This window comes from Leptidea sinapis, chromosome 3 (genome assembly GCF_905404315.1).
Source record: "Leptidea sinapis chromosome 3, ilLepSina1.1, whole genome shotgun sequence".
Lineage (NCBI taxonomy): Eukaryota > Metazoa > Arthropoda > Insecta > Lepidoptera > Pieridae > Leptidea > Leptidea sinapis.
In genome coordinates, this window is record NC_066267.1 from 15450516 (window position 1) to 15466161 (window position 15646).

Below are 15646 nucleotides of genomic sequence, written 5' to 3' on the forward strand. Positions count from 1 at the left end.
CCATGATCTAGCCGGCATCCTGTGCAATGGAGCCTCCCAATGGTATCCAACTGAATTTAATGTATCTAAGATTTTCTTCTACAAAATTCGCGAACATAAAAAGAACTAGACTACCAATCACACTAAAAAATTGTCTCAAGGCAAACAGTGCCTATGCTTCTGTTAGGCAGAGTTTTCGTTTAATTGTGTTTCAACCGCGCTTTCAGTACAACGCCACGCAATGACAAAATGTTCAGTAAAAACTTTTCCAAATAACAGCATATCCAAACTAAAAAAGGATGGAGTATCATATTTCAGGTAAAAGTGCCCCTTTAAATTAACAAAATTGTGTAACTAACTTTGAACTTGACGTATTAATCATTTTGCTAAATAATTACATCTCATTTGCTAAATCAGAATGTTCTTACTCCACTCCACTGCCGTCTATAGGCTGTTTCTAATAAGCGTATACAAACTTTGAACATTACTGCCACGAATTAAGGTGTTAATTTGAGTTAAAGTTTTAATGTTATCTATATAAGGTAATGAATACGTATATACAACGCCGCTTTAACATTTTTTGACGACCTCTTAGCAGGTGATTGGGAGTCTAGTTGCTTCTAGAATCAATGATCTACAATTACACTCTTTTCTAAGGTAACGGATATTTTAACGAATATTTCTGGAATTCATTTATAAAATCCGTATTACAAACAATACTGCCGCCATTTACAGGCTCAATATATTTGCGAGTTGTATTGTTAGCGAAACATGCCACCGAATGTGACCTCATTTTTGCCCTGCGGTCATTCAGCGAATAACGTTCATGAAAATGGACGGAAGCCTTAGAGGAATTCTTTCGCGAAGTGCAGTCATGAAAATAAGATTATAATGTTAAGAATAGGCGTGTCTTTTTTCAATTACCAAAATGGTATGTGATTGTAATTATAATAATCACATTTAAAATTAATTCTTAACGTCTATCGGTTCACTAATAAAACTGCAGACAGAGGATTAGATATTAGAACATTTAAATGCCATAAATGGACTTACACTTACAAGTTTGATAACAATTACCACAGTATATAATTACTATACGGCCTCAATGTCTTTGGACCTCACTGGAACGTACCCCTACCGTATCCCTTTCACCCCCTTGCGCTTGTCCTGTTGCATCAGTACGGTTTGCAATTTCATTAGCGTTAGGTACATTTACGTGATATTTTCGTTAATAGTTCTGTAATTTCTGTTCTTCTGTGTGACTGTAATAGTTCTGTCAGAAAAATAAATTCTGTTTGTACTTAAACAAGATGCTTTCATTCATTTTTCATCATTATAATATTAATCAGCATCACAAAACACCTTTACATCAATATAAAGAAAAAAATAAATCGTAGTTTATTTATTAATAGTAATATTAGGATATTATTAATTAGTGATGCTTGTTTTGCACACCGTAACAAAGCGATGATTTGGCGTCATCGGCGTCAAGACCAAAGATAATGTAACCGAGTGGTAGATTTCTGTACACTGTGACTATATATTGACAGAATATACCTATAAAAAGATGTTAACAAAAAGACAGCCGTCTTCTAAAACACTACTTCAGAACAATAGATATAATATGTACTATAAAGTACAAAATAAATTGCGTATTTTTATACAATCTAATTAATTAATCTAATTCTAGTTACGATTATTGTAATTTACGGAATCGGTTTCCTTCAGCCGCGACCCGTTCTCGCCTCTCGCCTCCTTGGTGAGATGTGAACTCAAGCACATCTCACCTATAACTATGTATGTAGTTACAAACCTATCTTGGATGACACGTCCTCCTTTTTTGAAGTTGGTAAAAAATATTATGAAGTTAAGGTTCAACAGTTATAAAATATTATTTATGCATTAATATGCAATATATTTGCAAATGCAACGTAATCCTTAATCAGACACCGAATCCTTATATTATATATAATTCTTTTGTGCGTGTGTTGATAGTGAACTCCTCCTAAATGGCTGGACCGATTTGAACGAATTTTTTTGTGTGTTCAAGAGGATTCGAGGATGGTTTAGATTCACAATTGATGTACCTCTTAAACGGCTGGACGGATTTCGATGACTTTTTGTGTGTTTTAGTGAATTTGAGAATCGGTTTAGATTCTTAATTTAGTCCATATATAATTGTCCTGCCCATTCGTATGTTAGTGAAATTCTCGTTACGCCTGGACCGATTTTTCAAATTTAAGACGTGTTTACAAGACATCGTCTGTCGGGTGCGGTAGTAAAAGTATAGAAACTTAATTAAAATTTACAGCATAATATAATATAAGTAACACTATGATTAAAATGTGCTCATACAAATACTTTAATGACTTTTATAACAGGTATACTTAAATAGTTTTTAATAATTACACTATTTTTACCGTCTAACTTAAACTTAGTTCATGTTACTTGTATTTTTTATTTGATTGAAAGGAACATAAAATTAAGACTCTGGAGGCACTACTTAACTATGAATACTAATATACAATATGTTATAATAATTTATTGGTCGCATAAGCCATTTTTAATATCCAACCATCATGCCATATAAACAAAACTAAAACTAATTCACAAAGTACTTTCTCTGATTAACGCAAGATGTCTTTATTATTTTAAATAAATATTTAAATAAAAATAATGATAAAAACGTGTGCTGAAATTATGGTGTCAGGGTACTGAAAACATGGTTCAGAAACAGGGTTCTTGAAAAACATGAGCCTGCAATATTCACGAAACGTGGGGTTAAATAATAATAAAAATGTAACTTTTACACAATGATGTTAAAATACAGCTTCAATTAAACGCGTTTATTTCATTTCATTTCATTAATTGAAATAATTCATTTTCCAAGATGAAAATCCAAAAAAACGTAAATATGCGAGTTGGACTCACCTACAGTTCCATAAAATATGTCTGTGATTCAATTACAAATATTTAGTTTTCATAATTTTCCCTAAACTTGAAGTATAAGACGGTATTAATTGTAAAATTTCATAGTTCTACATCAGCGGAAAATGCCCTATTAATTTTGATAACCTTGGACGTGTCGAACTAAACGTTGCTTGGAGTATAAATGGCCGTATTTTTTTTTACGTTTACTTAGAAGTTTGAATTTGAATTTGAAAACGAGACTGACGAACTAGACCTGAGTATATCGTTTTAATTTCAACTTGATACCACGCGTTCCCGAGATAAAAATCTGGTCACAGACAGTCAGACGGACAGACAACAAAGCGATAACTTATAAGGGTCTTCCATTTTTTCCTTTTGAGGTGCAGATCCCCAAAGACAAGCTGTAGTATATTGTATCAAAATACGCCAACATAAAGATCTTAGATAAGCATCTAATGTAGCTCAGACACAGTTGCTAAGCGGTGAGTACACCTTAATATTATTCATGGAATAATTTAAATTTTCTTGAGTTGCATTCAAGATATCTCAGCTACTATTTCAACTGAACACTGTCTTACAAAAGGATTACCATATCTTTATCATCTTCTATACAGAACATTTCTCGTAATATTGAAATTTATATTTCTATCGTCTTCACAATTTCAGTGTGAAAAGATAGTACGACCTTCATATATCTGAGTGTTGTAATGTATATTATGTTGCAAGCGTAGATAATTTACATATATACGTCTAGATAGAGTCTCTTGATGTTAGTCAAGCGATAATAACAGGCCAGGTTTAATACTTGAGTGTGCGTGACAAGCTACGTCTGTATGACACTTTGTTTTAGTTTTTTTTTAGTGAAATAAGGGACAAGACGAGCAGGACGTTCAGCTGATGGTAATTGATACGCCCTATCCATTACAATGCAGTGCCGCTTAGGATTCTTGAAAAACCGGATTGATTGATCGGACTTGTACTCGTCGATGACGTCACAACGTCCCTCTGTTACGGTGTGCAAAACAAGCATCACTAGGACATTTTTAGTAATAAATAAACAACGATTTATACTATCTGTATTATTTATTGATGTAAAAATGTTGCTGATTATTATTATAATAATGAAAAATTAATAAAAGAATCTGGGTTACGAACAAAATGTCAGTATTTATTTTTCTGAGAGATCTACTATAGCGACACAGAACAACCAAACTAGAACTATTAACAACAAAAGTGAAAACGTTACATTGAAATCTTCAAATAGAAAGGATTCAGCGATAGCACGAAAATGTCACACATAACAGTAATGAAACTGCAAACAGTACTGGCGCAACAGGACGAGTGGGTGAAAGGGGAACAGGAGGGGACTTCACGTTCCAGCAGCTTTTTTTATTTACTTACATATATATACTTACATTTAACATATATTGATTTACTCGCCAAACGTTACGTTTATATTATAACTTACTTATAGCCTAATGGTATACAAACATAACATAAAATGGTTCTAAAATTAAAATATAATAATGTAAGGTGCGAATAACTATATTATTATGATATGTTATATTTCTATACTTATTACCTAATATTATCTAATAATACATTCTTAAGCATTTTCTTAAGTAATCCAATTTTTATCTTGGGGGGTCTGTCTTAATATATCAATATTATTAAATACATAGGGTACCATATATCTATCAATACGTTTACCGTAATAATTTGATATTTAATTATTAATTAACTTTTGTTTCCTAACCATTCTAGTATTATATTTATTATGCAGAGTCTCTTAATCTTTGTGGCCATGTAGTAACTGGGTACCATTGACACAAACGCGCATCGATCATCTCATCTCACAGTTTCAATTGATACTTCCTGAACAATCGAGGGTTAAGTATAATGTACTTTGAACAGAGGTTAATACACATGTGAGACAAGTACCTGAACAAATATTGTTCTTTATGCTATCTGCTGAGTTAAACATTCTGATCTTATGAAATATAGAGTCATTACGACTAGATAGAGCGTCACAAATTACAGAAGTTTCATGAGAGAAATGTTCAATAAAAATATAATTGTCTTACTGTAATAGATTCGAAGTGTTACGAATAGAAATTGAAATATACTACATAACATATGCAACAACACTAATTGGTAAACGTCTTTAAGTTTAATCAGTTCGTAAATTTGACACGTAGGGAAGAAGTGAAAAGAAACTCCCAGCCCATCATTTAAATCATATAACAACTTAGCCTACTTAATATAATACGACGCAGTGCCAAAATTTCTATTACTTGACTACATAAGAGTGAGGGAGTGTGTTTATATAAAATGAAGAACAGGATGAACATTACGATAAACGTTTTCGATCTTTTTTGAGATTGCATGCAGATGTCGTAAGGAAATCAGTAGATGTCGATGTAACGATTCTTCTTCTCTCACATATCTTTTTCTTCATCTTTGGTCGGAAAGGTCATTTCGCGACAATTGTGCTAGAAGATGGAAGGGCAGTTACTGCAGACTGGTATGTCAATCGCTGTTTGCCTATTTTCTTGGAAAAAATTCGACTGCAGCGCCCTCCAAGTAGGATCCTCCTTCGCCGCGACGATCCTTAAGCGCACTACGCAAAACGGACTGTTGAATATTTGACTATGGCAGGTGTCGAGATAACGAACATCCGCCATACAGTCCTGACCTGGCGCCCTGCAAATTTTATTTACTCAAGAACTATAGATAAAATTTGAGGTATTCACTTACCGAGCCCTGAAGATGCGGTGAAAACGTACGAAAATGCCATAGAAGAGACCCCTAAGGAAGAATGGACCCACTGTTTTCTCAGTGGTTCCATCGAATGCGACGATGTGTAGAGAGGAAAGGAGATTACTTCGAAAAACAATAAAAGTATTGGCAACTTTCTACATTAAGCCGTTTTTAATTTTCTCAACATTTTCAGTGTTACCTAGGTATTACACTAATTCACTAGCACTACACTAACTCGAATGGTTTTGTTTGGTTTAGTTTTCTTACTATATCAGTGTTGTCAAGGAGCTGGATTGCTTCGACGTTCACGTGATGGTGAAGTTTCTTGAAATGCCATTACTGATTTCTGTACTTGGTCAGATTAGCGGGCCACTGATCGACCCCGTGGTCCCCGACCTCGACCCCTCAAACGTTCCCACTATATCTCGCCAGATTATGTGGTTGTTGGACAATGTGACTAAATATCTAAGGATTACAGATGGATGATAGCCTGGTCGAGACTACATTTGTTGGTTCTCATATTATTTGTCCACTGCATGAATTGATTAGTATATATAACTATACAAAAATACTCAGAACACCAAATTTCGCACGAGCTTGCTCTTGGTTTTAATCCACTCTTTTCTGTTTTGCCGGATTCTATTTAACGAGCTGTAAGTGTGTATCCAAATTTATTTGTCACTAATTTATTATCAAGGATTCCAGGTATATAACCTTGTTTAAAAACTCTGTCCATCCATCTCCATCCTAATTCTAGTAATTTATGTTGCTAATGGTAAAATAATTTCTATATAAAACAAATATTAATAAATAATTAACATGCTGTCTTGTTCTCGGTGCTCTTGTCCTCGCCCTTTTGTAAAATACATCCCCGCAATGACGTTCTAAATACATATAAGGACATATCATTCGCAGTATGTTAGAGGAAGGGCAAAAGTATTCTTAAAGACAATTTTATCACACTTTTCGTCGCGTGTAAACTGTAAATGTGACAATAAAAAAAATATAGCAGTCTTCTAGTAATTTGTGGCATGTTTCATATTTCGGCGTTGTTTTTATATCTCGTGATTTGTTAATATGTATAGAACGTCATAGACATTCGACTTGATCGTCAAAGGGACGTGTAGGTCGACCTTTTCCAACATTATCAGCCACATCATCTCTTAAAACTTTTGCAGTCAATCTAATTTCATCCACCCCCCATACATGGCCAAATCACTCCAACATGTCTTTATCAATTACATTATTATTATTATTCTCTCATTTATTAATTCCAATTCGTACTCATTATGTAAGGTACCGATTCTGCAAAAACACTTTTAGAACGCCGTTTTCTGTAAAAATATATTTAAGCCCGTAATCCATTAGGCTTTATTCGGTATGAACACTAGTCATTGCGTGTAAAAGCTCGAACACCCATAAGGATTATCTGGCCACGACAAGGCATGTTGCGGTCTGTTTATTGATATAAATGCTAATACGAATACTCTATTAACGGTTTAAGGTGAAATGAATTACGCTAGGTACCATTTTTGTGCCATTGGAAATCAGTAATGTTATATATTGGACTTTGAATTGTTGAATTATCCTTAATTTTATTCATAAGGTTCGCATGTTGTTTTTAGACTCGCCTATGATGATCCTAAACTTTAAACATCTAAATACCAATTTCAGGTATATGTGTCATGTCATGTCTTTATGCATGTCCTATTTACCTGGGACATCATAGTACCTACAGGCTAAATAAATTTTTTCTTCGCCGTGAATTTTGCGAAAATGATTTCTATTTTTGAAAGTATTTTTGTCCCAATTATCTTTAATCAGAATCATACCGCTCTCGAATTTTCTGGAACCCTGTGCTTTGATCTTGGAATTGAAAGATTTTTTTGCAAATTTATCTCTTCGATCTTTGTATAGATAATTTTGTGTTAATTCATCGAAGCGTTGGGCTAATTAATGAAGTATGAATAAACGCAAAATTTTCCTCCAACGTCAAACAGTGGCAACACTAGACTAATTATACCAGTAATCACCAAAAAGTAGACGCCATCTTAAGACTGAAGTTTCTATATTGTTGAAGAGATACGAAGGTATGTTTACAATCACCACAATTTATATTGCTGCACATAATGTTTATATTTCTCATTTACTCAGATAATGCATATATGTGTACTTAGTATTTGTTTTGTAAAGATTACCGGTAAATCCGTGCATTGTGCCTGAATAGAGAGTAACCTTACAAGGTTCTTGATATTTGTGTTAATAGAATCTGACTTATCAGCAATTTCTAAATTAAATAACCACCACTAAGGATTTACTACGATTCGAAGATTAAGAACTTTATTCGATTCGCAGTTGGAAATGTCATTCATAACTTGATTATTCGATGATATTATTATTGAATAGAAATAGTTGGAATATAAACTAATGTAACTTCGTTCTCAGTCATTTTGATTTTTAATGATATTTTTTTAATGTTGCCTAGATTAAGATTGGCCCTAGGGAACTGCGTTTCTGCTTCCATTAAAGCAAATATATCATTGGCGGAGGAATCTTTAATGAATTTAATTGAACGTTTATGTCCTCGTAGAATTTGATTTATTTTATAGCTCTGACACACCACATTTTGAAGTTATACATCTTTAGGCGCGTTATGAAAAAATGATAAGAGTGAAATTTTAAGATGCGCGCGCAAGACTGTAACACAATAGTAACAGGGTGAAGTTGGTTCCTAAAATTTTCTGAAGTTTGCGTCATTTGTTATTTCTTTTGGTTTGCAAAGGTTGGCAAAGGGTTCAAGCCGATACAGTCGTATTGATTATTGAATAATTAATAGTCCAAGCCATTTTTGCAAGATTTTTACAAAATTGTTCTTTCTAAAAAAGTAGAATAGCACGAGGAATAAATCATTTTAATGATTTTTACTTCTTTAGGTCAAAGAAGTATAACTTCTTGCGTGCATACACTATAATTACTAATACTAGTTGCTAAACTTGAATAGGACAGATTACTAAATATTGTATTGCTGTTATCATCATTACAAACAACACTTCTTGAAGAGTCAAAGTCAAAGTCAAAAAATCTTTGTTCACTGTAAAACTTTATAAGTTATATAGTGCAAGTCAGGATGAAGTACAAAAAATGCAATAGCATTCAAATGAGTAAAACAATATTCATTAACAAAATTTAGAACATTAATTCCAACTATCTTTATCATTCAAATAATCTTTCACATTATAATAGACCTTAGATGTTAATTTATTTTTTACGATACATTTAAATTTTTTAATAGGTAATATTTTAATTTCGTTTGGGAGTCCATTATAAACTATAACACAATCCACTTTAAAAGATTTAGCAATTTTACGGAGCCTAGTAGATGGAATTGCGAGTTTATGTTTGTTTCGAGTAAATTGAAGATTAAAACACACGTGTCCCAAACTTAGATTCACCATGCCAAGCCAACAATTTTCGTTCGCTTGTAAATGGATGTATCCAATTTGTACGTTTCTGTTAAGCATTTCCTCATTAACAATAGTACTAGCGTAAGTATCAAGTGTTGCCACGATTATACAATTGTTATACTGTTTCTTGAAAATTAATTGAAGTAGGCCCACTTTGCGGAAATCCATAATTATATAAATGATTTGAATTCTCTTTAGTGTTAATTCCGCCAATATTTGTCTTTAAACAATTCGACACGTGTTTCGGCTCTACACGAGGCATCCTCAGGACGTGTTGTCTCGCCAAAAACTGGCACGAGACCCTCCTGCCCTCGGAATTAACACTAAAGAGAACTCAAATCATTTATATACTGTTTTTATTCATACTAGTTGAACGTGTGTGTTCTCAACAACAGAAACATGTTATCACGGTGCTGTTTACTACAATTTTGTTAAGGTATGGATAAGTTAAGAACACAATGTTACAGTTGCATTACACGGGTTAACTGTGACTGAAAAAAAACGTGGTGTGAAAGAGCCTTTAATGTGGAGCTCGCAACTCCAGTCTAGTATTTCCGTAGCAGCGTCTATATCAAAGTCACTTATTGAACGTCAAAAACTACCACCTATTCAAGATAGACTGCCTCAGTACTGAGAAGTATGAAGCAAGAAATTCAGCGGGCTTGTTTTTTTTTTTATAAAAATGTGGATTACAATGTAATACCGTACAATAAACATTAATAATTAAAGAACCTGAGGGTGTTAGAAATGTTAAAATATTATAAAAATTTGTTTGATAAATCAAAATGATGGCAAACTTTTCTTTTTGATATACGACAAGGTACACGATAAAATACGATTGCTTCAAAATAACCATTTTTTTTAATATTGAGCCACACAAAATTATATAGAGATTTTTTTGTCATAAATAGCAGAGTAAAATGATCTGACAGTCTTCCTGACGTATGATGTAAGACCTATAGATATCACGGAAATCGTTTGACGAAAACCAGTGGAAGGCTTGAACATGTTGCCTGCTAAATGCGTTATTCTGCTGTGAAGCAGTAATGAGCAAACATTATGATGTTCCGGTCGAAAGGGCACCGTAGCTTTTGAAATTACTGGGCTAATATTTTTCTCTACGAAATGTCAAACGATACGATCTCATTCATAGAATGTACTTACACATATCTTTATAAGTCCCTCGTGCGACCCCAACTAGAATATGCAAGCCCAATATGGAATCCTTTTTACTCGATCCACGAAAAAAGAGTCGAGACTGTTCAAAAAAGTTCTTACGCACATTAAATTATCGTGTAAAAGGAAATAGAGCCCACTATAATGATTTGTTGCTTGAATACAACTTTCTTCAGCTATGTCAGCGCCGCACTATAACAGACTGTGTAACTTTAAAGAAAATATGTACTGGTGAGCTGACATCTTCTGAGCTCCTCAGTCTCGTAGGCTTTCACGTCCCAGCCAGGTCCCTCCGCACATGCATTACTTTTGAGCTATCGTCCCCAAGAACAAACATTGGGTTTCGCGCGCCATTACACAGAATGTGTAAATCTTACAACAATAGTTTTCTCGACATCGACATATTTTCGTGCTCCCCTGCAGTGTTCAGACACAGTTTAGAATTAAAATTAAAATCGTTCTTATCGTTGCCCCAAGTTTAGTTTTAATTAATTTCATTTGTCTACATCTTTTAAATTAGTTACTTCTGTGAATGTTTGCGTTTTGTGACTGTACCTTTGATTTTTCTTTTTGTTATTATTGTATTTATGAAACATGTGTTAGGACGCATCTACATTTATATTTTGTATCTCTTTCCTATATTGTTCAGTTCTTGTGATGTGTTTGTTATGTTTCCTTGTAATAATAAATAAATAAATAAACATTTAACGGACATAGCCGATAACGTTCTATACACATATAGGGACATATCATTAAGTATGACAGCGGACCGGCAAAAGTGTGCTTAAATACAATGTAAGCTCATTTTCCTATTTACTCGTTTATCAACTGTCACTACCCGAATCGGGTTCTAAATTAAAAACATGTTACCTAAACTGATTAAATGTTTTACATTGCTGCTTTTTGACCAAGAATATTTTAAACAATCGAAGTAAATGCGGCAATGTGGCTGTCGAAACTTATTATGGTATATTTTGTGGCATGTTCCATATTTTGGCTTTAGAGAATGTCATTGAACATCTTAATACATATATATAAGTTACATGACACGTTGTTTGTCCGCGATGGACTCCTAAACTAGGAGGAAACAACAACAATGAACGGACTTAAATGGGGATTACTTCATGGAGTGCTGTTAGGTCCACCTTGAGAGATAGGATACTTTTTATTTCGATTTGGGACCCTTAATTATTTTCATTTCCAATATTTGTTTTGTATGGTCATATTTTCTGCGAGAGAATTTTTGACGCACGGTTTGACAGTTCTGCTGTGAAACAATTTCATTATAACAACAAGAAGCATAAGGTACGAAATTATTTTTGATGTTATGAAAAATTATATACAAATACATAAAAAACAGTATTTTATTTATTATGTACAGTACAACGTCTGTCGGTTGAGCTAGTAACGTATAAATCACCATCACGTGAAATTCTTGCTAATCTCGTCACTTTTTCTCATAAAGAGAATATATTATCTACTCTTATACAGCTTTTTCTTATACAATTTCATATTAAAACATAAACTTTTAATCGGCTCTCCTTAAGAGATAATCTATTAAAATTTTATCACTAGGTAGTTCAACATTTTAACTTGAAAACTTTATAGCGTCCGCGGTGCAAGATAAGGCTGAAATATACAAAGTTATTTATTATCTTAAAGCATGTTGTTTGAAACTTTTATTAATGCCTCCAAGCCATTTAAGCCTAATCTATGCTCCTTTTTTATTTGTGTTTAAATAATAGATTATTATTTTTACGACTAAAGTTCTATTATGTTTACGGCTCCGAATCCAAAGGATTGCCAAACTAAACCCTATTACCACTGTATAAAAATTATATGTCATATAGATAGGTGATCTCTTCATATAGTTATGTTTTTCACAACGCTTTCAGTCTCATTTGTTTAACATTTTTAAGAATACATTGATCATTAGCCACGCGTGCCAAAATCAAAATAAACGAAAAATTCCCGGCCTTGCCGCGTAACACTCACTTTTAATTGTCGTCTATTCCATTAACATTCCACAATATACACTAATATTAAAACCTTAAAGAGTTTTATTTTTGTCAGGACATAATATTGTTCTTTTTAAACATGATAATCAGTTTCATCTATAGGTCTTCTAGCATTAGATCTACTAGCTTTAGATAGCCTAAATATTGCCTTTTTTTATCAAGTAAATCGGAAAAAAAGCGCTCTCAAACTTAACCCTTCATTTAACTTGGCTTATTTACTTCTAGAGGCTCTTAAAAGCTAGTAAAGTTGTATCCATTCCGTTGGTGCCAGTTTGAATCCCATCCGCCACCTACCATTGTGGTTTCGATTTTGCGAACAGCATATTCTTACGACGAAGAAAACCATCGTGCGGAAATACACAAAACACACAAATCTTTAATAATAATAATAAATTCTTTATTTCGACCAACGAAGGATCATAATGTGTTAGTAACAAAGCAAGTTAAACCTATAGATACATTAAACGGTTGTTTGGTCTTAACAACATCTGATGATCGAACTGGGCCTCAAAGTGCTTGAACCCAGGGCGTTTTCAAGCCAGTATCAGCAGTCAGTACGGCAGTCTCATGCGTTGTCCTTCCCCGAAACGCCACCCGCTACCCGCTGACATCTTTATACACCGTCCACGCTACCGTCAGTCACCTCGTGGGACAGTCGCGCACGAAGTTGGTGGAATGAGGTTTATCTGTGTGTGGTTATTTCCGCGATACCTTGTATGCCGCCTATTTTTTATATGTAATAGGGTATAACAGGTATTCACGGGCGATTAACTCGTTTCCTGTCTGAAAACGCTCTAGGTTCCTTTATATTTAAAATAATATCTATAGGTGGCTGTAAGATTCTACCATCGACGTACAATAAACAAGAAGACTTCCAATCGCCTATTAAAAGGTCGCCGATGTATATATGCCCGAGTGGCGTTGTGTAAACGTATTCATCAACTTATACAATACATTAAAACATTCATTCAAATTAACACCTTATTTCATTGCAGTAATGTTCGAAGTCTAATGTATACGCTCATTAGAAGTAGTAACGCGTGACAGGCTAGACGGACGCGAACACGAGGCAAGAACATTTTGTTTTAGCAATTGAATTAAATAATTATTTAAAGTTTTTATACAAGTTAGTTACATAAATTTGTTAATTTAAAGGAGCTACTTACCTGTAATATGACACTTCATCCTTTTAAAGTTTGGATTAGCTGTTATTTGGACAGTTTTTCGCTCAACACTTATTTATTGCGTGGCGTTCTATTCAAAGCGCGGTCGAAACCCAACTGAACGAAAACTGCCTAAAAGACCCGTAGGCAGAGTTCTGCTTCGGACAATTTTTAAGCGTTATTGTGAATAGTTTATTGTGCGTCAATGGTTTCCGCATGATGTTTTTCTTTACTGTAGAGCGTCGAATAAATATATTATTCGCAAAATCGAAAACACATTGTTACGTGGTGGGCGGGGTTCAGACTGGCGTCAACCGGATACAACGGTACTTGCTTTTGCGATCTTTTAGAAGTAAATAAGCCACAATTTATATTTTATGACTAAAGTTTAGGTATTTCACGCTGGTATAAATAGTATAAAACGCGCGGTATGTACTGGTCATAGTAATAATATCCTTTTATTCAGAGAATACAATATTAAATATTAGTTTATCTATAATTAGATATTTTTCCCCTCCTCAAACCTCTTCCTTTCCAGTCTTCTGTTTGCGATTCTATTCCAATTTCCACATCTACCCCTGCCATTTGTCTGATGCCATCATCCCACCTCTTTCTGGTCTGCTTCTTTTACGTTTACCACCTGGAATCAGCTATTTCGTTACATTTGTCTTGTCCTTCTGTCATACTATCCATCCAGCTACCGAATAATAGAATAATAAGTGAATTCAAAAACACAATAAGCACTTCACTTTACATTAAGGCCGCTATCCCAAAAAATCGCCAAAATAGCGCAAAATTGAAACCATTTCTTGACAGTTTATATAAAACTTTAAATAATAAATTACTATCTCTATACTACTACTAATTAAATATCTACGCAATATAAGTCGAAAATTCATTCTTCCTTTACATTTCTGTTTTTTATAGACAGTGCGAGAAAAAAATCACCAAACTACCACTAACCTGTATAGTTGGAGCCATGCATACTCATTCAATCTGACTTAAAATAAAAAAAATAACGAATATTTATTAATTGTTCACCAATACTATTAAACGTGACATAGTTTTGTTCTTATCGCTGAAAATTCAGACAAATTTGACTCCAAAGTTTATTTTTGGGAAGCAACTTCCAAATTTTTTAATGGATACTTCAAATTATATATAAATATTCTATTCGGTTCAAAATTTTCTTTAAGTCCTTCTTTGTGCACTGTATTTTTTGCGTCGGAGTATTTTCATTGCGTTATGTTGTAATCGACTCCCTAACAACCCAATTTTTGTAAATATTGAGGTATGACCGCGCCTCAATGCTACAATAACGTATTCTACTAAATGTGTGATAGGTTGATATGATAAGATCATTCTCGCGTCTAGAACATTCTGTTTCAATAACAATTGCAACTGCTCGTGAGGTAAAGAAAGCTATTTGTAGTTAGTGTCATTGTAACTGTGGCACGTTATCATTTTGCATATCAATGTACTAACGTGCTTTCTTAATTGCTTCCTCACAGTCATGTTTTGCATGATAATTGATAATTATTAGTATCGCTCGATTGTCGTGCGTATGTTATTATATTGTGAGACTTAGTGGCGAGGATTAATAAATAATACGTTAACAATATAAGATACTAGTTGCCCGCTCCGGCTTCGCACGGGTATAAAATATATAGCCTATGTCATTCACTGAAAGAATGCGAATTTTGTGATAAACGCCACAGAACTCTTTTGTCGAACATGACATGTTTGACAGCATTGTCGATAGTTTTTTTACATCTCGTAGACCTTTCTACATCCTGTGCGCCTGGTACTTCATTTTGATGTTACATCAAATTTTCTTGAAATAATGTGAATTTTCTGTAGACCTTTTCAATGTGTACAATGTGTGCCTGCGTTTGCGGAATGTAAGCGGAAAAAATGTAATTATTTACGACGTCACATTAGAAACCTCAAAAATAACAGTATTTCTCCACTATTTAATGGATGTTGTAGGGACACACGTATGCAAATATGCTTAAGGCAGCATTTTGTTTATGTATGCGTGTCCACACTGTGTTCCCATCAATTATATTTTATTTTTATATTCAGTAGCGGTCTGTAACTCATGTAGTTCGGTTCACTTATAATAATTAATGCAATGAAGTAATATACATATTGA

General features: G+C 33.7%; 1 protein-coding gene across 3 annotated transcripts in view; it reads left to right on the top strand.

Annotated features, from left to right (window-relative positions):
- Window positions 1–15646, top strand: part of LOC126979362 (5-hydroxytryptamine receptor 1-like) — a 161966-nt gene that overhangs the window by 14725 nt on the left and 131595 nt on the right. The window lies entirely within an intron of this gene.